We start from the raw sequence: 20883 nt of genomic DNA on the forward strand, positions 1-20883 counted from the left end.
CAGTCTGCCTGCACGCGTGACCCTGGGGTGCGAAACATTCTCCCCCTCACGGAAACGCCTGAGGACATCGTGGCCTGTAGCTAACCTCTTTTGCGGTCTCAGAAGCCTGTCGTGCCCTGTCTGTAACCTCTGTCCTTTGAGACCTTTGTCTCTTTCTAGAAAAACATTGTGCAAGGGAAAAGTGATGTGTGGAAACAAGTGCCAAAATAACTTTGTGCCACCCCTCGATCTTGGGATTGGAAGATTTGTAAAGGTCACAGCCCAAAATGTATCTGCTTGAGTTTGCATGTATCAATAAAAAGAGCTTCTGCGGGCTTGGCAATTAGCGTGCACCTGCATTGCTCACTTGCTGATCAACACCTGTCTCGTGCCTTCACTTCAAGCTTCTTATAGCAAAATTCAAGCTTAAACTGAAGAAAGTAGGAAAAACCACTGGGCCGGTAAGATACAATCGAAATCAAATCCCTTATGAATACACAGTGGAAGCGAGGAACAGGTTTAAGGATTTAGATTTGGTGGACAGAGTGCCTGAAGAACTATGGATGGAGGTTCGCAACATTATACAGGAGGCAGCAATGAAAACCATCCCAATGAAAAGGAAACACAAGAAAGCAAAGTGGCTGTCCAACAAGGCCTTACAAATAGTGGGGGAGAGAAGGCAAGCAAAATGTGAGGGAGATAGTGAAAGATACAGGAAATTGAATGCAGATTTCCCAAAAATAGCAAGGAGACACAAGAAGGCTTTCTTAAACGAGCAATGCAAAGAAATAGAGTAATCCAAGTTTATGCACCAAATACTGGTGCTGAATAAACTGAAATTGACCAATTCTTTGAAGACTTACAACACCTTATAGAAGTGACACCAAAGAAAGTTGTTCTTCTAATTATAGGGGATTGGAATGATAAAGTAGGGAATGGGAACAACCAGAGATCTGTTCAAGAAAATTGGAGAAATTAAAGGAACATTTCGTACAAAGATTACCATAATAAAGGACAAAAGTGGTAAGGACCTAACAGAAGCAGAAGACATCAAGAAGAGGTGGCAAGAATACACAGAGGAATTATACCAGAAAGATATGGATGGCTCGTACACCCCAGGTAGTGTGGTTGCTGACCTTGAGCCAGACATCCTGGAGAGTGAAGTCAAATAGGCCTTAGAAAGCACTGCAAATAACAAGGCCAGTGGAAGTGATGGTATTCCATCTGAACTGTTTAAACTTTTAAAAGATGATGCTGTTAAGGTGCTACACTCAATATGCCAGCAAGTTTGGAAAACTCAGCAGTGGCCAGAGGATTGGAGAAGATCAGTCTACATCCCAATCCCAAAGAAGGGCAGTGCCAAAGAATGCTCCAACTACCGCACAATTGCACTCATTTCACACACTAGCAAGGTTAAGCTTAAAATTCTACAAGGAAGGCTCAAGCAGTATGTGGACCGAGAACTCCCAGAAGAGCAAGCTGGATTTAGAAGAGACAGAGGAACCAGAGACCAAATTGCAAACATGCGCTGGATTATGGAGAAAGCTAGAGAGTTCCAGAAAGACATCTACTTCTGCTTCATTGACTATGCAAAAGCCTTTGACTGTGTCGACCACAACAAACTATGGCAAGTTCTTAAAGAAATGGGAGTGCCTGATCACCTCATCTGTCTGCTGAGAAATCTCTACGTGGGACAAGATGCTACAGTCAGAACTGGATATGGAACAACTGATTGGTTCAAAATTGGGAAAAGAGTACGACAAGGCTGTATATTGTCTCCCTGCTTATTTAACTTATATGCACAATTCATCTTCCGAAAGGCTGGGCTGGATGAATCCCTAGCCGGAATTAAGATTGCCGGAAGAAATATCAACAACCTCAGATATGCAGATGACACAACCTTGAAGGCAGAAAGTGAGGAGGAATTAAAGAATCTTTTATTGAGGGTGAAAGAGGAGAGCGCAAAATATGGTCTGAAGCTCAACATCAAAAAAACGAAGATCATGGCCACTGGTCCCATCACCTCCTGGCAAATAGAAGGGGAAGAAATGGAGGCAGTGAGAGATTTTACTTTCTTGGGCTCCATGATCACTGCAGATGGTGACAGCAGTCATGAAATTAAAAGACGCCTGCTTCTTGGGAAAAAGCAATGGCAAACCTAGACAGCATCTTAAAAAGTAGAGACATCACCTTGCCAACAAAGGTCCGTATAGTAAAAGCTATGGTTTTCCCAGTAGTGATGTATGGAAGTGAGAGCTGGACCATAAAGAAGGCTGGTCGCCGAAGAATTGATGCTTTTGAATTCTGGTGCTGGAGGAGACTCTTGAGAGTCCCATGGACTGCAAGAAGATCAAACGTATCCATTCTTAAGGAAATCAGCCCTGAGTGCTCACTGGAAGGACAGATCGTGAAGCTGAGGCTCCAAGACTTTGGCCACCTCATGAGAAGAGAAGACTCCCTGGAAAACACCTTGATGTTGGGAAAGATGGAGGGCACAAGGAGAAGGGGACGACAGAGGATGAGATGGTTGGATGGTGTTCTTGAAGCTACCAGCATGAGTTTGATCAAACTGCGGGAGACAGTGGAGGACAGAAGTGCCTGGCGTGCTCTGGTCCATGGGGTCACGAAGAGTCGGACATGACTAAATGACTGACTAAACAACAACAAAATGTGGTGATATTATGTGGGGTTGGAAATATTTTACTTTGTTGGTTTTTTTCGTTTTTTTCTTCTTTTTTCTTTTGATGTTATGTTAAAGTTATGTTTTTATATGAAACTTAATAAATATTATTGTTTTTTAAAAAAGATGAGCGGGGGGTAGGGCATCCTTCCCCTGGAGGCAACCAGGCTGCCTGCAGCTGCACTCCTGTCCTTGTAAGGAGCGCAATAAAATGAGTCATGCTGTGCTTCCCTGAGATGCTGCAACACGCAGTTCAGTGGCTCACCACAAGGGGCACACAGACCCCAGGTGCTCCTGGCAAGTGAATATCTGTGAACTGCCCCGAGACCTGCAGCTATACGGCAGTGTATAAATTCAAATAATACTAATAATAATACCCTGAGGGCTGACCCATTTGACTATTTTCATGACCAGGACTTCTTTGTCTTAACACTGTCAGCCCTCAACACAGCAAAAAGCATAAAACAGGCTTGCGCTAAGGGACTGTGTTAAGAAAAAGGGGGCCAGGACTACAGAGCCGTGACCTGCAAGACTCCCCCACAGCCACCCACCCCATTTTCCAGAACTGATGGAAACAGCAAGGTGAGTGGGGAATTGTTTCAGGAAAGATTTTGCCCTGTCTTCCAAATTACACTGTTCCCCCAACCCCCCAGAGAAGATCTGGGGAAGGTGTAGGGAACATGTAAAGGGAGGAGAGGGGGGAAGTACAACCATGCAAGAAGATATCCTTGTGTTGACGGGATGTGTTAGTTGGATACCTCCCCAGCACTGCAAGAATCAATGTACCGTATATTTCGCCCTATAGGATGCACTTCCCCCCCTCCAAAAATGAAGGGGAAATGTGTGTGCATCCTATGGGGCGAATGCAGGCTTTCGCTGAAGCCTGGAGAGCGAGAGGGGTCAGTGCGCACCCACCCCTCTCGCTCTCCAGGCTTCAGGAAGCTATCGGCAAGCCTTGGGAGCCCGGCGGGAAGTCGCACTGGGCTCCCAAGGCTTGCAGACAGCAGCCTGCAGCCCGAAACCCGGGGAGCGCACCCCGGGCTTCAGGCAGCTCTCCGCAAGCCTTGGAAGCCCGGTGCGACTTCCTGCCAGGCTCCCAAGGCTTGCGGACAGCAGCCTGCATCCCGAAGCCTGGGGCGCGCTGAGCAAAGCACCCCGGGCTTCGGGCAGATATCTGCAAGCCTGGGGAGACCACGGGAGTTCCCGCTGGGCTCCCAAGGCATGCGGATAGCAGCCTGTTCTGGGGGCTGGGGTCGAGGGAAGCTTGGGCTTCCCCCACCCCAGCCCTGTGCCTGGGGGGGATATTTATTTTCTCTTTATTCCCCCCCCCAAAAAAAAAACTAGGTGTGCCTTATGGGCCGGTGCGCCCTATAGGGCGAAAAATACGGTATATACAATTTGGCATGCATGGTGTTCAGGATGCTAATACTCCCCTCTCCCAATGAGTGAAGCCTTGGAGTGATATTGTGATGTTGTTGGTGCAGAGATCCCGCAATTCAAAACAGGGCAGGGAGTAGGATGGCCAGATGCACCTTTAATAGTTGTGTAGAAGGGGAAATGTCAGCGGATGAGTAGTTTGTCATGCAACCTACAGCTGCTGAAATTCCCTCCTCTGCACAGCTATTCTAAGTGCTAGAGCTACACCCGTTTTTGCATCTAGCTACCCTAGTAGGGGGAACAAAGTATTGCCAGTTACACATTCCCCAAAAAGATGACACATACTTGCTTAAAAAGTAAATATATATACTACTTTATATGCATGGATGCACATTTAGAAATAATTGCTACCTTAATATATAATAAAAACATAAGGGGGTCATCATGCTGCAGTTTGCTTGGCCACAGGCAAGAGGCACTGCAAACTGCAGCATAACATGGATGGGCAGTTTGGGGGAGACATAGAGGGGCAGCCAGAACAGGCTGCAGCAGGCCCCCCAGATCCAATGGCTCTTCTGCTTGGAGCTCCAGGGTCCCCAGGTTGGCCAGCACCACTACTGACCAGGGCCAGATGAACTGCATCCAAGAGTATTAAAAGAACTGGCAGATGTGATCTCAGAACCACTGGCAGTCATCTTTGAGAATTCCTGGAGAACAGGCGAAGTCCCGGCAGACTGGAGGAGGGCAAATGTTGTCCCTATTTTCAAAAAGGGGAAAAGAGAGGACCCAAATAATTACCGCCCTGTCAGTCTGACATCAATACCAGGAAAGATTCTGGAGCAGATCATTAAGAAAACAGTCTGTGAGCACCTAGAAAGGAATGCTGTGATCACCAATAGTCAGTATGGATTTCTGAAAAATAAGTCATGCCAGACTAACCTGATCTCGTTTTTTGACAGAATTACAAGCCTGGTAGATGAAGGGAACGCAGTGGATATAGCCTACCTTGATTTCAGTAAGGCATTTGACAAGGTGCCCCATTATATTCTTGTAAAGAAGCTGGTAAAATGCGGTCTTGACTATGCTACCACTCACTGGATTTGTAACTGGCTGACTGACCGAACCCAAAGGGTGCTCATCAATGGTTCCTCTTCATCCTGGAGAAGAGTGACTAGTGGGGTGCCACAGGGTTCTGTCTTGGGCCCGGTCTTATTCAACATCTTTATCAACGACTTGGATGATGGACTCAAGAGCATCCTGATCAAATTTGCAGATGGCACCAAACTGGGAGGGGTGGCTAACGCCCCAGAGGACAGGATCACACTTCAAAACGACCTTGACAGATTAGAGAACTGGGCCAAAACAAACAAGATGAATTTTAACAGGGAGAAATGTAAAGTATTGCACTTGGGCAAAAAAAATGAGAGGCACAAATTCAAGATGGGTGACACCTGGCTTGAGAGCAGTACATGTGAAAAGGATCTAGGAGTCTTGGTTGACCACAAACTTGACATGAGCCAACAGTGTGACGCGGCAGCTAAAAAAGCCAATGCAATTCTGGGCCTCATCAATAGGAGTATAGCATCTAGATCAAGGGAAGTAATAGTGCCACTGTATTCTGCTCTGGTCAGACCTCACCTGGAGTACTGTGTCCAGTTCTGGGCACCACAATTCAAGAAGGACACTGACAAACTGGAACGTGTCCAGAGGAGGGCAACCAAAATGGTCAAAGGCCTGGAAACGATGCCTTATGAGGAACGGCTAAGGGAGCTGGGCATGTTTAGCCTGGAGAAGAGGAGGTTAAGGGGTGATATGATAGCCATGTTCAAATATATAAAAGGATGTCACATAGAGGAGGGAGAAAGGTTGTTTTCTGCTGCTCCAGAGAAGCGGACACGGAGCAATGGATCCAAACTACAAGAAAGAAGATTCCACCTAAACATTAGGAAGAACTTCCTGACAGTAAGAGCTGTTTGACAGTGGAATTTGCTGCCAAGGAATGTGGTGGAGTCTCCTACTTTGGAGGTCTTTAAGCAGAGGCTTGACAACCATATGTCAGGAGTGCTCTGATGGTGTTTCCTGCTTGGCAGGGGGTTGGACTCGATGGCCCTTGTGGTCTCTTCCAACTCTATGATTCTATTCTATTCTATGACCAAAATGTCATGTGTGGAAGTAGCACTGGATGTCCTGGATTGGTCACAGCAGGTTGAAGATGGCACTGTAGTGCAAGCATATTCTGCCAAGCCTTCCATAGTGCTGCATTTTACAACATACAAAAGTCAAAGTATGCAGGTTCTGCTCATTATGTGGTACAGCAATGGGAGATAATGCTTGTTTTGTGCAGAGACATATTTAATAAGTGTGTGAAGATTCATGCTGGGTCCGTGGTAGTCAAGGAGACTCTGAGCTATTGAATCCATTAGAGCCTGCAGGATCTAACATTCCAATTAGCAGCACAGCCTATCAGGGACCCATAAGGAGTGATTTACACCTAGCTTGGCCTCTTTTAGTTGCACAGGGCAATGGAGAGAACAAGGAAGTCTGGCTTCTCCACTGACATGACAGAAGGGCAAGCTTTTCAGGTGTGATTCAATGAGTACTTTCTTTCCATTACTTCATTCACTTTCTCCCCATTACTTTCTCTCCAGCATCACTTCTGGTCTTTGATGAGACTCGCTTCCCCACAAGGACACCGGAGACAAGTGGCTCTTAGCTACTGACCACATTCCACACACCAATCACAGCTGAAACTGCCCAGGGCTGAAATAGCCCACACAGTTTCAATAGTAGCTATACATTGTGCCGTGATGGCTGGTACTCAATGGAACAGTTGGACAGGAGGCAGGTGAGCAACCATAGGTAGACACAAAGCCACATGTACAAAATTCAGCCAAGACCTGCACATTCCTCAAGGCCTCTTGTGGATTTGGTATATTGACCAAGAAATATGCACAATTCCCTCTTCGTGTGACGCTTATTTGCACGTTATCCATGAGGCCCAGTGAATGTGCACATTGGTTACATATTACGCATATTATTAAGCACTCAGCTTACATTCCCCTTAACACACACATACACAAATATTTGTTATAATATTTATATTTCAAAATGTATTTATAAACAATTTTTCTCTCAACATACAGATTTCTAAACGTACATTCTCTCAAAATACACATTTTTAAAACAGGAACATTCAAGAAGTGCAGAAGCCTGCTGATGACTATGTGTCAGTCTTTACATTCATCCAGGAGACCCAGATCAGGGTTGGTCATTTCAGAATTCCCAGTGATCAAATCCTTCAGGCATCTCTATTTCCCATTAGGGTTTACAACAGGAGTGGGGAACGTGTGGCTCTTCAGATGTTGTGGGACACCAGCTCCTGTCTGCCCCCCCCAGCCAGCACAGACAGGGGCACCGACTTATAAAAAATATTGGGGGGGCCCATACCGGGGTCCTGCCGCTGGTTCGCTCGGGTAGCCGGGAGAACGCAGTTCGAGGTGGCGGTGTTGGGGAGAGACCCTCGCTCAGGGCGCCACAAGACTTGGCGGCCGGCGGCCTATCTGGGGGGTTTTGGAGCGTATTTCGGCGGAGCGATTGGGGAGGAGGGGGCTTGTTGCCGGATTCTTCAGCTGGGCCGGAGATCCGCTGCTGGGGGGTCCCTGGGCCGAGTTGTGAGCACGGCCTGCTGAAGGGAGATCCAGCCGATTGCGCGACGGGGATGGCCGGGGCTCTCCGGCTAGGGCGCGCGGCTGACTGGCTGGCGAGGGAGCAGGTGGGGAGGAGGCGGGAGTCCTCACTCTCTTAGGAAACGCACCCGCGCGCCCGATTGCCACGAAGTCCGAAGGGTGCGTGTGTGGAATTAAAAAGCAAAAACGAGATACGGGCAGGGCAGGCAAAGAGTTTTCCGCAAGAGGATGGAGGGCAGGTTGAAGAGAAAATCCTTTCGCTTTTCTGGGGCGCAGGGAAGTCTCAGAGCCGGAGGTTGGGGAAGGGACCCCCTTTGCTCTGCCCTCTTCTCCCGTCTTAGATTCGCATGGGGGTCCCCGCCCGAGCTTGCCTGGCCACCGGGCCACACAAGGGCCGCGCTCTACGCGGCGCAGCTTGCTAGCCACGCAGCTGTCCTCCGCGGCTGCGGAGCAGCCCTCCGCCGGTGCCCAGCCCCTCTGGGCGCCCGCTGCGCTGCCAATGACAAGCGGACGACGTCGCGGGTGGGGAAGGCGTCGCTTTCTTTCCCGATCCTTCATCCTCCCAGTCTTCCAGCCCTTTTTTGGGTTGGAAGCTCGTCTCGTTTGCCCTTCTCCTTTCTTCACCCTGCGCGCAATTTTCCTCCCTTGTCTCCCTCCCCATTTCTCCTTCCTTCCTTCCTTCCTTCCTTCCTGGCTGGCTCGGGCTCGGGCTCGGGCTCGGGCAGCCGCAGCGTCGGCGGTGTTGGCGATTGGCGGCGCGGGGGGATGGCCCTCCCGGGGGAGCCGGCGCTGCTCAATGGGGTTGCCAAGGAGACAGGCCGGCCGCCCCCCTCCCCCGGCCCGGCGCCCCCCGCCGCACCGGTGCCCGTTATCGAGCTGGTGCGCGCCGGGCGCCCTATAAAAGCCGCGGACGCGCCAAGCGTCGACAGGCAGAGCCAGCGCGGCGGCGGCGCTCTGCTGGAGGGGCGCCCGAGATTATTGGGGGGGCAGAGCCCCCCAAACGAATTTTTGAGGGGGCTCGGGCCCCCTCAGGCCCCATGGAGTCGGCGCCTATGAGCACAGATAATGGTCAGGAGTGACTGGCGCTGGACTCCAACAACATTAGAACTCAGGGACATGCAATGAAGCTGAGCAGAAGAGAAGCCTGCTGGTTCAGGCCCTGGCAGCATCCTGCTCTCACAGTGGCCAAGAAGATGCTGCAGTGAGAATAGATGCTGGACAAGGTGGGTCCCTGGCCTGAACCAGCAGACTCCTCTTCTGCTCTTATGGTAGGGTTGCTGTATTTTGAAAAGCAGAGAAGAGGACACATTTGCCAACTTCTACTTTTAACTATGAATCACTATGACAACTCTACCCTCAAAAAAGACGATGTGTCTGGTGGAAAAGAGGAAATATGGCAACCCTATCTTATGGATGTCCACAGGTTACCCTTCTCTGCGATTTAGGTACTACCCCTCTCTGTCTCAGTTACCTGTATGTGCTTCAAAAATTAAACAGTATTGTATTCTAGGCAGTTTGGTGTGCTGGTGAGTGGATCAGCAGATTGACGCCAGTGGCTTCATCACAGTTACAAGCACAGCACAAACCGAACAGGCATCGTTTTACAATTTTAGAGTAAGTTAAGGGCCTCAGACAAGTGACGCCAAGCTGGGCTGATCCATATCTACTAGGAGATATTTGGTGATCTGCAGTAAATCTGCAAGGGTGTCTGTCTCCTGATACAGATAGGTAGCCGTGTTGGTCTGCCATAGTCAAAATAAAAAAATTCCTTCCAGTAGCACCTTAAAGACCAACTAAGTTAGTTCTTGGTATACCAAGAACTAACTTAGTTGGTCTTTAAGGTGCTACTGGAAGGAATTTTTTTTATTTTGACTATCTGTAACTGGAACTATGGAAGGCACCACATTGAGCCGCATGAAATGGAAGTCCATCAATACCAAGAACTAACTTAGTTGGTCTTTAAGGTGCTACTGGGAGGAATTTTTTTTATTTTGACTATCTGTAACTGGAACTATGGAAGGCACCACATTGAGCCGCATGAAATGGAAGTCCATCAATACCAAGAACTAACTTAGTTGGTCTTTAAGGTGCTACTGGAAGGAATTTTTTTATTATGTCTCCTGATAGTTTAACAATGCCAAAGTAAAAAGAAAATCTTTTGTCATGACTGATTATCACTTCTCTTTCAGACTTAGAATTTCCTGGCTACCTCTGACCAGATCTCTGCTGTCTGCTGTGTTGCATTAGAATTCCTGGTCTGCCCTTATTCCCTTATGGGGAACACAAGAGCCCTTATAGAGTCCTTTGTAGATTCTCCATCGGTCGGAGAAAATAGCAGAGGCCAACCAGAGAATATTGAGAAGCAAAGCAGCTAGTAAGCCTGATCTTTATTGAACTGTTGCAACAGGGTGCCCCCCTCTCACGCAGGAAAGGAGGAGGACCCAGAACCCAGGTGTGCCTACCCTTATATAGACATTTTAAATTGCCCGCCCTGGAGTCCAAGACCACCCCCAGAAACATCATACATACATCACAGAAGGGGTGTAGCCCAAGACCACCACCCCCAGATACATCATACCTACATCACAGAAAAGGCAGTCTAAAACAGAAATCTGAGTGCGTTGTTTTTCTCCTGTCATTGTTTATCTCATGTCTAGCAGGTTACCTGTTAATACTTACTTGATTGGTTACCCTGGGGAGCCTGGCCAGTCTTTTGTAGTGACAAATACTTAGTTCCTGAGCCAGGTCACAGGCTCACCCTATTCATACACAGACATTTTATATATATAAGGTCAAACTCCTTGCAGGCTTGGGCAAAACAGCTGGTGAATCTCTTCCTCAGAGTGCATTTTCAAGGACGTGTCATCTGCATACAACATCTCTTGGATAAGGACCTGCCACACTTTTGTCTTGGTGTCTTGGACGTGCCAAGTTGAACAGACCCCCGTTGCTCCTTGTATGGATGTACACACAAGCACGCTTGGCTTGCCCCCATGATTGAGGGGGCTGGTGCCAAAGGCATGTGCTTGCCACGTAACGTATGGACATCACTCGCACATGGCACTTGATGTGCTGATGTCACTTGTGCACACCGCACAATGTGCTAACGTGTCGTTTGTATGCTGCGTGGCTTTCACATGTGACGCAAGCATTTCACACGGCATGCACAAGCGAGGTGAGCACCTTGCACTGTGTGCACACACAGCCAACTCTGGGACTGATATGCATGCTCTCACAAGACGTCACAGAGTAATCTGACTTCCTACAAGATCTCATGACAGCATACCAATCTTACCCACGTACGATTGAAGTTGCACAGGTTAAATACGTGTAAAATGCAGGCGTAATGTATATATAAGAAAATCAATTTCTCAGCTTCTGTCTCTAGGGCACACTGGGCTTCAAATTCAAGGTGACCTCTTTCATCCACCACCTGCCTGATTGCAGCCCCATATAAATTTGGAAGCAGCTAATCATTCTCATCTTCTTTCTCTTGGTCTCATTGGCTTTCCGCAGAGATCTACGCACGTTCCTTTGTCTACCTGTGTGTTCTTGCCTGGTGGTTCCTGTCTCACCCCAACATTTTGACCAAGCTCCTCCTGGCCATCTGCACATGCCTCCACGAAGTGCTTTTTTCTGGGGGGATGCACATTTTAAAAAGGCATAGGATATAAATCAGATCAACCAAAGGCCTGGTTAAAAAGGAATGTTTTTGCCTGTCGCCTAAAGGTGTATAATGAAGGTTCCAGGTGAACTTCCCTGGGAAGAGCATTCCACAGACAGGGAGCCACTGCAGAGAAGGCCCCGTTCTCATGTTGCCACCCTCCGGGCCTCTTGAGGAGGAGGCACACAAAGAAGGGCCTCAGAAGATGTTCCAAGTCAAGCCATCATTTGCCTTATTAAGTCATTATATCAATTACTGGTATAACAGTGAGCATTACTATTAAATTCTCCTTAGGCTGATGAGAATTGTAGTGCATGAACATCTAGAGGGCACCAGGTTGCCAAAGTCTGCCATCATCCATTTAATATTCTTTAAGGTGCCCCAAGACTCTGTTATTTATGTATCCTACTGGTTATTTAAATTGGATTTCTAATATCAGACTAATATTGGACCAACGTTTCTTAATAATAGGACAAACTCCCAGGCAGGGGCTGTTGGGGTTTGCAATTCCAAGCATCTGGAGGGCATCAGGTTGACAAAGGCTGGAGCATCCTGTGACACAGACAACAAATGGTTTGCCCAAAGCAGATGACAGCTGCATAATTGGTTGCAGTGCTGAGGGGATGTCAGGCTTGTCTACCAGCTGCTTCTTCCCATCTATGTGCAATTATGGTGCAGAGACCGTCTCACTGCATTTTCTGATGCCCACTCTGTCCTGTCTCCTGAGAGCACATCAGTCTTTGTCATTGAGCTTCTGGAAATGAAGCCTCCATGAGAAACTGGCGAGGCCAAAAATTTGTCATGCACCTTCACAAACTGTTGGAAGAATTTTGTCTCTCTTCATTCACCCTCTCCCTGGAAGAACAATATATTAATGCCTCCCTTTAATTTCACCACCTGCAAAAAGCTTGCAGAATTTTTGAAGGCTATTTTCTCTCAGGCTGTGATTGTTATATTATTTCAGGGAGGAGGACTTTGCAGTCTCCCTGAGAGGGCACACGGCAGTCTAAGGGGCCAAGGATAGGGCAATAGGGCACCATAAACGGAGACTCAGATATCAGGATGTGCAGTTCCACATACCCCTCTGGGTCAACTGAAAATTGGCCTCAGGTGCACCTGGAGATGAGGCCCACACAAACATATCTATTTTCTGGGTTCCTTTTCCTAAGCCAACCTAAAGGAAGTAGTGGAGAAGCTGCCCTCAGCTTCAGGAATGGCCCTGAAGGGATCATAGAATAGAATCATAGAATCTATGATTCTATGATTCTATGAATGGAATGGTCCCACCCTGTCAGTTTCTTCTTCCGTAGTCTCAGGCTGCATTCAAACAGCAGTTTATTCTGTTTTCATGACATTTCCCTTTCTATTAATTTCAGCATTATATCTAAACTTTCTCACCATCATAAAATCCACTTCCAGAAATATTGTGGGATACAGCACATATAACACTAATTTCCATGATACTTGGTTCCAGAAAAAAACACGTTTGCCTCTCCTCATATGAAATGACCTATGATCATCATCCAATTGTAGGTTTGGAAGAGACACCAGGGGTCATCGAGTTCAACGCCCATAATGCAAGAATCACAGCTAAATAATTCCTAACAGATAGCCATCCAACTTCTGTTGACAAACCTGCAATGAAGGAAGGTCCACCACCTTCTGAGGTAGTCTGTGTTGCTGGCAAGGAAAAAATGGATATGAAAAGGATGGCAAGATCCAGGTTTGGGGCAACTGCTCTTTGGTGAGAGAACCCCAGAAAAACTTTAAAATTACAAAATATGCAGCAAAGTAAAGTGTTGAAATAAGGCTGTTAGATCTTTAAAATATGCCATTGTGAGTTCCCTCTTCTTCTAGCATAGGGAAAGACCATACATTTGCTAAGTTAAAAATGGTTTACTTACAACTTTCCAAAGGTCAGATTCATGTGCTTTTTCATACAGCATTCAGAAAAAGTTGCATAGGCAGTAAAACTTGGTTTAGTTACAGTGGTGAAAGTTCCTATATTATTGGTATAGGAATTCAAGAAAGGCTTGTAACAGCAGGAACATAAGATTGCAACATTTTCTGTGGGACAGCCCTTCAGGTAGTTGGAGGCACTTGGAGGATGGATGGCGGCTAACAGATTGAGGTTGAATCCTGACAGGACAGAAGTGCTGTTTTGTGGGGACAGAGGGCGGGCAGATGTGGGGGACTCCCTGGTCCTGAATGAGGTAACTGTGCCCCTGACGGACCAGGTGTGCAGCCTGGGAGTCATTTTGGACTCACAGCTGTCCATGGAGGTGCAGGTCAATTCTGTGTCCAGGGCAGCTGTCTACCAGCTCCATCTGGTACGCAGGCTGAGACCCTCCCTGCCCGCAGACTGTCTCGCCAGAGTGGTTCATGCTCTGGTTATCTAGACTACTTGGACTTGGACTACTGCAATGCACTCTACATGGGGCTACCTTTGAGGGTGACTCGGAAACTGCAATTAATCCAGAATGCGGCAGATAGGCTGGTGGCTGGGAGTGGCCGCTGGGACCATATAACACTGGTCCTGAGAGACCTGCATTGGCTCCCAGTACATTTCTGAGCACAATTCAAAGTGTTGGTGCTGACTTTTAAAGCCCTAAATAGCCTTGACCTAGTATACCTGAAGAAGCGTCTTCGCCCCCATCTTTAAGCCCCGACACTGAGGTCCAGCTCCGAGGGCCTTCTGGCGGTTCCCTCCCTGCAAGAAGCGAAGTTGCAGGGAACCAGTCAGAGGGCCTTCTTGGTAGTGGCACCCGCCCTGTGGAACGCCCTCCCATCAGATGTCAAGGAAATAAACAATTATCTGACTTTTAGAAAACATCTGAAGGCAGCCCTGTTTAGGGGAGCTTTTGATGTCTGATGTTTTATCGTGTTTTTAATATTCTGTTGGGAGCTGCCCAGAGTGGCTGGGGAAACCCAGCCAGATGGGCAGGGTATAAATAATTTTTTTTTTTTTTTTATTATTATTATTATTATTATTATTATTATTATTATTATCCCCAACTCCCTCAGCTGTCCCTCATAGGGCTTGGTTTCCAGGTGCCTTATCATCTTGATACCTGCTGCTGGTGTTGGCTCCATCAACTGTTGGCCTCCCTACCTTCTGTCCCACAAGTTCCAATAGAGCAGCCACTATTGCAGCATGGTCAGAGAAGCCATAGCTCAGGGGCACTGCCTCTTCTTCCCATGCAGAAGGTGCCAGGTTAAATCCATGGCATCCCCCACAAAAAGGGATCAGATAACAAGCATTGAGAAAGTCACCAGCCCATGGGCCTAATTAAGCCCATAAGTCCTGGTGATATGGCCCGCAAGGCTGTTCTAGTCAAGCCATGCCCACCTGCCCATCACATATGATAACAGGAGTGAGGAAGTAAAGGAATGGCTGGATCTGAGGAGGAGTTTGCCAGCACTGCTGAGTAGCTGATTGGCAGCAGATGCAGAGCCCTGCACACAGGGTTTTGCAAACCCCGAGGATCACCTGAACCATGGGGCTTGTCAAACCTGGCCCACGGAAGGTGGAAGAGACAACACTGAGTTAGACAAAGCCTTGGCCTGACTCAGTGTAAAGGCAGCTTCCTGTGTTTCTAGCAATCAAAATAAATTCCCTGTCCTCAATTCCTGTTCAATGAATAAGCAGGCAGGGTAGGTGGGAACAAAGTGCCTCTTTGGTTGCCAAGGTTCTCTCATCTTTATAGATCACTCTGTGTATTTATAGTGCCCCTTGCAACAGCAGTCAGTAAAGGAGGAGTGCGTGAAACAGCCCTCCACCTTCCCTCAGAGTTATCCCCCAACAAAAATATGCATTTCTTTTTTCCAGGACATGTCTTCAAGTGTTTTGTGTTTTGTTTTGTTCTCCACCCCACCCCCCACCCCACCCCAAGTTCCACACTGGGTTTCAAAACCAGATTTCAAAGACATTTTCATGCTTAAAAGCCAAAATTAGGTGCCATTTCTTGTTGCTTGCAAGCTGTCGTGATGATGTGGCCCATATTAGAAGGAAGGGATTTTGCAAGTATAATGTTTTGGAAACAAGTGTACAAGAACAACAACAACAACAACAACAACAACAACAACAACAACAACAACAACAACAACAACTGATACGTTAAAATATAGGGCTTCAGGTATCAAGGAGAACCTGCCTAACCATCAACTTTGTATCAGCCCTGGAAAAGGGCTAATTTTCTAGAATCGTTTTAAAAACATTACAATGGCCCCCCCAATGTCTCCTGTTCAGGTTTGCAAGACTCCTAGCAAGAACATTCACAAACATCCCTCAGCTGCTGCGAAAGTAAAGTAAAGGCATCTCAAACCCTGCATCCCATCACCAATGACAACTTCATCAACATTTTATCTCCTTTTTGGTAATTTTGAAATACAATTTCTTTTTGTTAAGTTGTGGGTGAACATATCAGATGACACAGCGATTCTTCAAACAGCTCTTCTTTATTCACAGGCCAGAACAGAACTGAACTGAACTGAAGGGTTCAGCCAGCCTGCTTATATAGAGCTCCACTACAACACAACAGTAACCACTTTCTGTAACTATCCAATCACTGAAAGTCACTTTTAATCCCTTATTTGCATATGTGGACCTGAATGAAAACTAACTACAGTATCCCCCTGCTGGCACAGGGTGAGAACTTCAGTACATAACACCCCTCCCCACCGAGATAAGGCGTTAGTTACAATCGTAATAGTTTCCTTATATACAGCACTACACATAATGGTTCAATTAGGCACAAAAGCATATCGGTTACATTTCACATACTTCCATTAGACCAGCAGTGTTACATGTCCAACAACATAGTCCTTTAAATAAATTGGGCGCTTGGAAACTCTACCAGACCGCCAGGGACCAGTAGCCAAGTCCGGGGGGCCACCCAATTCTTGCTGAGGCTGTGGTGCAACCCTAGGTGGCATTGAAACCAAGTCCCCTTGATCCGCTGCTGTGGGTGGAACCTCCGCAAGTGGAGTTGGCAGAATGTCAGGCATGGCAGTGGTCTGAGTCTGTGGTAAGTCTGGCAGACCCTCTGAAGCGGCTTGGTTCGGCTCCACACTGGCAGTTTGCGAGAGAGGTGTAGGTGGAGCCTCACCATCTGTAAGTGTCTGTTCCGGAGCCACAAGCACAGTTGGGGACACCACGGTAGTGTCCAAGTCCCCAACCCTGCGCCTAAGCCGGCGCCACAAGCGTCCGTCTTCGAGTGCCACCTGGTACGAGTGAGATCCAGTTACTCCCACTAGTGTGGCTGGAACCCAAGGAATGTTCCCTACAAAGTTCCGGGCAAAGACCTGGTTTCCTGGAACAAATGATCGTGGTGCGTTGGCACAACCTGGGGGTTTGGCCACGGTAAAGTCCGGGTGCAGCCGGTCGGGCGGGGACCTGAGGCGGCGGCCCATAAGCAGTTCAGCAGGACTCCGCCCTATAGCCGCATGAGGGGTGATGTGTTGTACAAACAAGTATTCGGCGACCAGCTCATGCCAGTCTCCCCGGTCCAGGCGTGCCAGTGCCTCTTTTGCCGAGCGCACCATTCTCTCTGCTTGCCCGTTGCTGGATGGGTGAAATGGTGCCATTAGGGCATGGCGGATGCCCAGTCCCAAAAGGTACCACTCAAAAGTGCCTGACGTGAACTCCGACAACAGTCGGAGACAAGGACATCAGGATACACCTGCGTCGCAAAGAGGCCTCGCAGCACCCGGATGACGGCCTCGGTAGTGGTGGAGGGCATCAGGGCCACCTCCAGCCATTTGGAATAGGCGTCCACCACTACCATAAAGGCCCGGCCGTGAAAGGGGCTGGCCAGATCGATGTGCACCCTTGACCAGGGTGTCTTGGGCATCTCCCAGGTGTGTCCCTTAGCTGCCGGTGGTGTAGTCCTAGATTCTTGGCACGCTTGACAGGCGGAAACCCAGGCAGTGATGCCATCGTCCAAGTTAGGCCACCAGACGTAACACCGAGCCAACACCTTCATTTTGACGATTCCTGGGTGGCCAACGTGCAGAGCCTCAAGGACGTATTGACGGAGTCTTTGGGGAATCACGACGCGGTGTCCCCACAGCAGACAGCCGCGGTGAGCCGAGAGTTCATGTTGTCTGGTTGCGAACGGCTGGAACTCTGATGCAAAAGGCCCTTGTGGCCACCCCCTCCACACGCAGTTGAGCACATGGCTGAGGATGCGATCCTGGGCAGATGCAGAGGCCACCATGGCAGCTGATACAGGTGCTGCTGGAAGATCCTCAATCAGGAGGAGCGATGAAGCAGGAGCCGGGTCTTCCACAAACGCTGGAAGAGGGCAACAGCTGAGGGTGTCGGCATGGCCCATCAATTTCCTTGGGCGATGGACGAGCCAGTAGTGGTAGGCAGCCAGGAAAACAGTCCATCGGAGCATGCGCGGTGAGAGGACCAGTGGAGTTGGTCGAGCACCGCCGAGGAGGCCCAGGAGCAGCTTGTGGTCGGTGATGAGGTCGAAAGTCCTGCCGTAGAGGTATTCTTGGAACCTCTTCACTCCAGCCACAAGTGCCAGTGCCTCCTTGTCGAGCTGGCTGTAATTCTATTCCGTTGGAGATAGTGTCCTGGAAAGTAGGCGAGTGGTGCTTCTCTTCCGCCTGGAAAACGGCGACAGTGCCGATGCCAAAAGGTGAGGCGTCGCAGGCAAGGACCAGCGGCCTGGCTTCACTGTACTGTACTGCACTGTCTGATGAAAGGAGAACCTTGACCGCGTTGAAGGCCGCCGTCTCCCGATGACCCCAGGACCAAGGCGTCTTCGTGCTGAGGAGTTGGTGAAGAGGCTCAGCCACCGTGGCTTTGTGGGGCAGGAACATGTTATAAAAGTTCAGCAGCCCCAGGAACACCTGCAACTCTGTCTTGTTCTTTGGGATGGGGGCCTGCTGGATAGCGCAGATCTTGGATGTGGTCGGGTGAAGGCTGGAGGCGTCGATAAGATAGCCCAGGAACTCCCCATGTGAAATGGCAATCTGGCACGTCTCCCTCTTTACCTTGAGCCTGGCCTCCTGGAACCTGGTCAGCACGGCACGGAGGTGCTCGAACAGCTGCTGGTGTGAGTCTGTGGACACCAAGACGTCATCAAAATATGGTACCTCGCCTGGAAGCCCTTATAAGAGACGCTCCATAAGGCTTTGGAAGATGCCAGGAGCCACACTCAACCTGAACTGAAAACGACAGCAACGGAATGCCCCTCGGTGGGTGACGATCGTCTGGGCTTCAGCGGTGGCATCATCGACGGGCAGTTGTTGATAGGCTTGGGCCCCACTCACCTCACAGAGTGTTTGTTGTGGGGGAGGAAGGGAAAGGAGATTGTCAGCCGCTTTGAGACTCCTTCGGGTAGTGATAAAGCGGGATATTAAATCCAAACTTCTAAATTCAAACTTCTTGGGCAAGTCAAAATAAAAAAATTCCTTCCAGTAGCACCTTAAAGACCAACTAAGTTAGTTCTTGGTATGAGCTTTCGTGTGCATGCACACTTCTTCAGATACACACACAAAAGCTCATACCAAGAACTAACTTAGTTGGTCTTTAAGGTGCTACTGGAAGGAATTTTTTTATTTTGACTATGGCAGACCAACACGGCTACCTATCTACTTCTTGGGCAAGGTTCAGCTTAGCAAAGACCTTACCCTCCCCCAGAGAATGCAGCAGGTGTTGGACAACAGGAACTGGATAAGCGTACTGCTGAAGTGCCTTGTTGATCGTGGACTTGTAGTCGGCGCAGATTCTCACTGACCCGTCCGCCTTGACAGGCGTGATGATGGGGGTTTCCCACTTGGTGTGGTCAACCAGCTCCAAAACTCCTTGGGCGATCAGCTTGTCCAGTTGTTCATCCACCTTAGCCTTGAGAACAAAGGGAACCCGGCGTGGCTTTAGCTTGATGGGGGCGACTTGTGGATCAAGGTTAAAGGAGATGGGTGTACCTGTATATTGCCCCAAAGTGCCGTCAAAAACCTCGGCAAAGTCCTTGACCAGACCCTCAGTCTCTGCGTTAGAGATGCAGTTGATGCCGGTGACTTCCAGGCCGAGGGCATCAAACCAGTCTAGCCCTAGGAGGCTTGGCCGCTGACCTTCGACCACCACCAATTGGAGCAGGCCTGAAAAATCCTTGAAGGCGATCCGGAATCGGCCAACACCTACCACGGGAATGTCGTTTCCCTGGTAGTCTCTCAGGTGTACGCGGTGAGAGTCGAGTTGCCTTTTGGACACTCTGGGTACCAGTCTTTTGATGGTGCTCCAAGACACGATGGACAGGGCAGACCCGGGGTCGATCTCCATGTCACATGGAGCTCCTTCAATGTGCACCATGAAGTTCAGCTTGCGTCGCGTAGGCGTGTCAGTTTGGCCAATCGTGGTTCCAGACGGGCAGCGGCAGTTGGTGAGAGCGAAACAGCTTTCCTTGGCAGACTGGAGTGAAGACTTGCACTTGCGAGTCGGTGAAGGGAGGGTGTCGGACGGAGCCGATCGGCAGACCTTAGCGATGTGGCCCCTTCTGGCACACTTCCGACAGATGGCATCTCTGAATCGACACTTGGCACGGGAATGGTTGCCTCCGCAGCCGGCACATTCCAATTGGCTCTTGGACTTCCTGTGCTCCCGCTTTGTCTGGTGCACGTCATCGTCTTCACTGGAGAATGCCTCACCACTGCTGGCCTCTTCATGATGCACTGGAACTGGCTTCCTAGCAAGACGCGGGCTGCTGACCTTGCGGATCTTCTGGTTGGAGCGTTCAGCAGCTTCCAAGGCCACGGCCTCCTCAATGGCTTTCTGCAGCGTGAGGTCTGGCTTGGTGAGGAGACGCCGTTGCAGACGGATGTCCCGGACCCCGCAGACAATTCGATCCATCAGGGCATTGTCTAAGTCTCAGAACGTGCAGTGCATTGCAGCCTGTCGGAGGGCGGTGGTGTAGTTGTTGATTGACTGGTTCCGGTGGTAGAACGCATGGCAGGCAGCAATCTTGGACGGCTTTGGCGCGTAGTGGTTGCGGAGCTTCTCTTTAATCGTGTCCCACGGTGCTGCCTGGACTGCTACAGGCGCAACCAATTCTCGGGCCATCTCAAATACCTCAGGCCCACAGAGGCTGAGGAATAGGCCCCGCTTCCGCTCCTGTGATACTTCTGTTAGCTCATTGGCTTGGAGGTAGCAGTCGAACTGAGCGAGGTCCCATGATTCAGAGGCTGGGGTAAACGGCGGTAGAGGCACGAGTGAAGCCGGCATGAAGGGCGATGGATGGAACACCGTGCTCTAGCCAGAACGGTCAGCTCTTAATTGGTTCTGCTCCGTGATTTCGCTCAGTGATTCAGCTCAGGTCAGCTCAGAGAGTGGCCGCATCTGGCTGTGCTCTGATGTCCATTGATCCCATCCTCGTCGCCAGTGTTAAGTTGTGGGTGAACATATCAGTTTGAACATATCAGACGACACAGCGATTCTCCAAACAGCTCTTGTTTATTCACAGGTCAAAACAGAACTGAATTGAAGG

This window comes from Podarcis liolepis, assembly GCF_965112155.1.
Source record: "Podarcis liolepis genome assembly, chromosome: 7".
Taxonomy (NCBI): domain Eukaryota; kingdom Metazoa; phylum Chordata; class Lepidosauria; order Squamata; family Lacertidae; genus Podarcis; species Podarcis liolepis.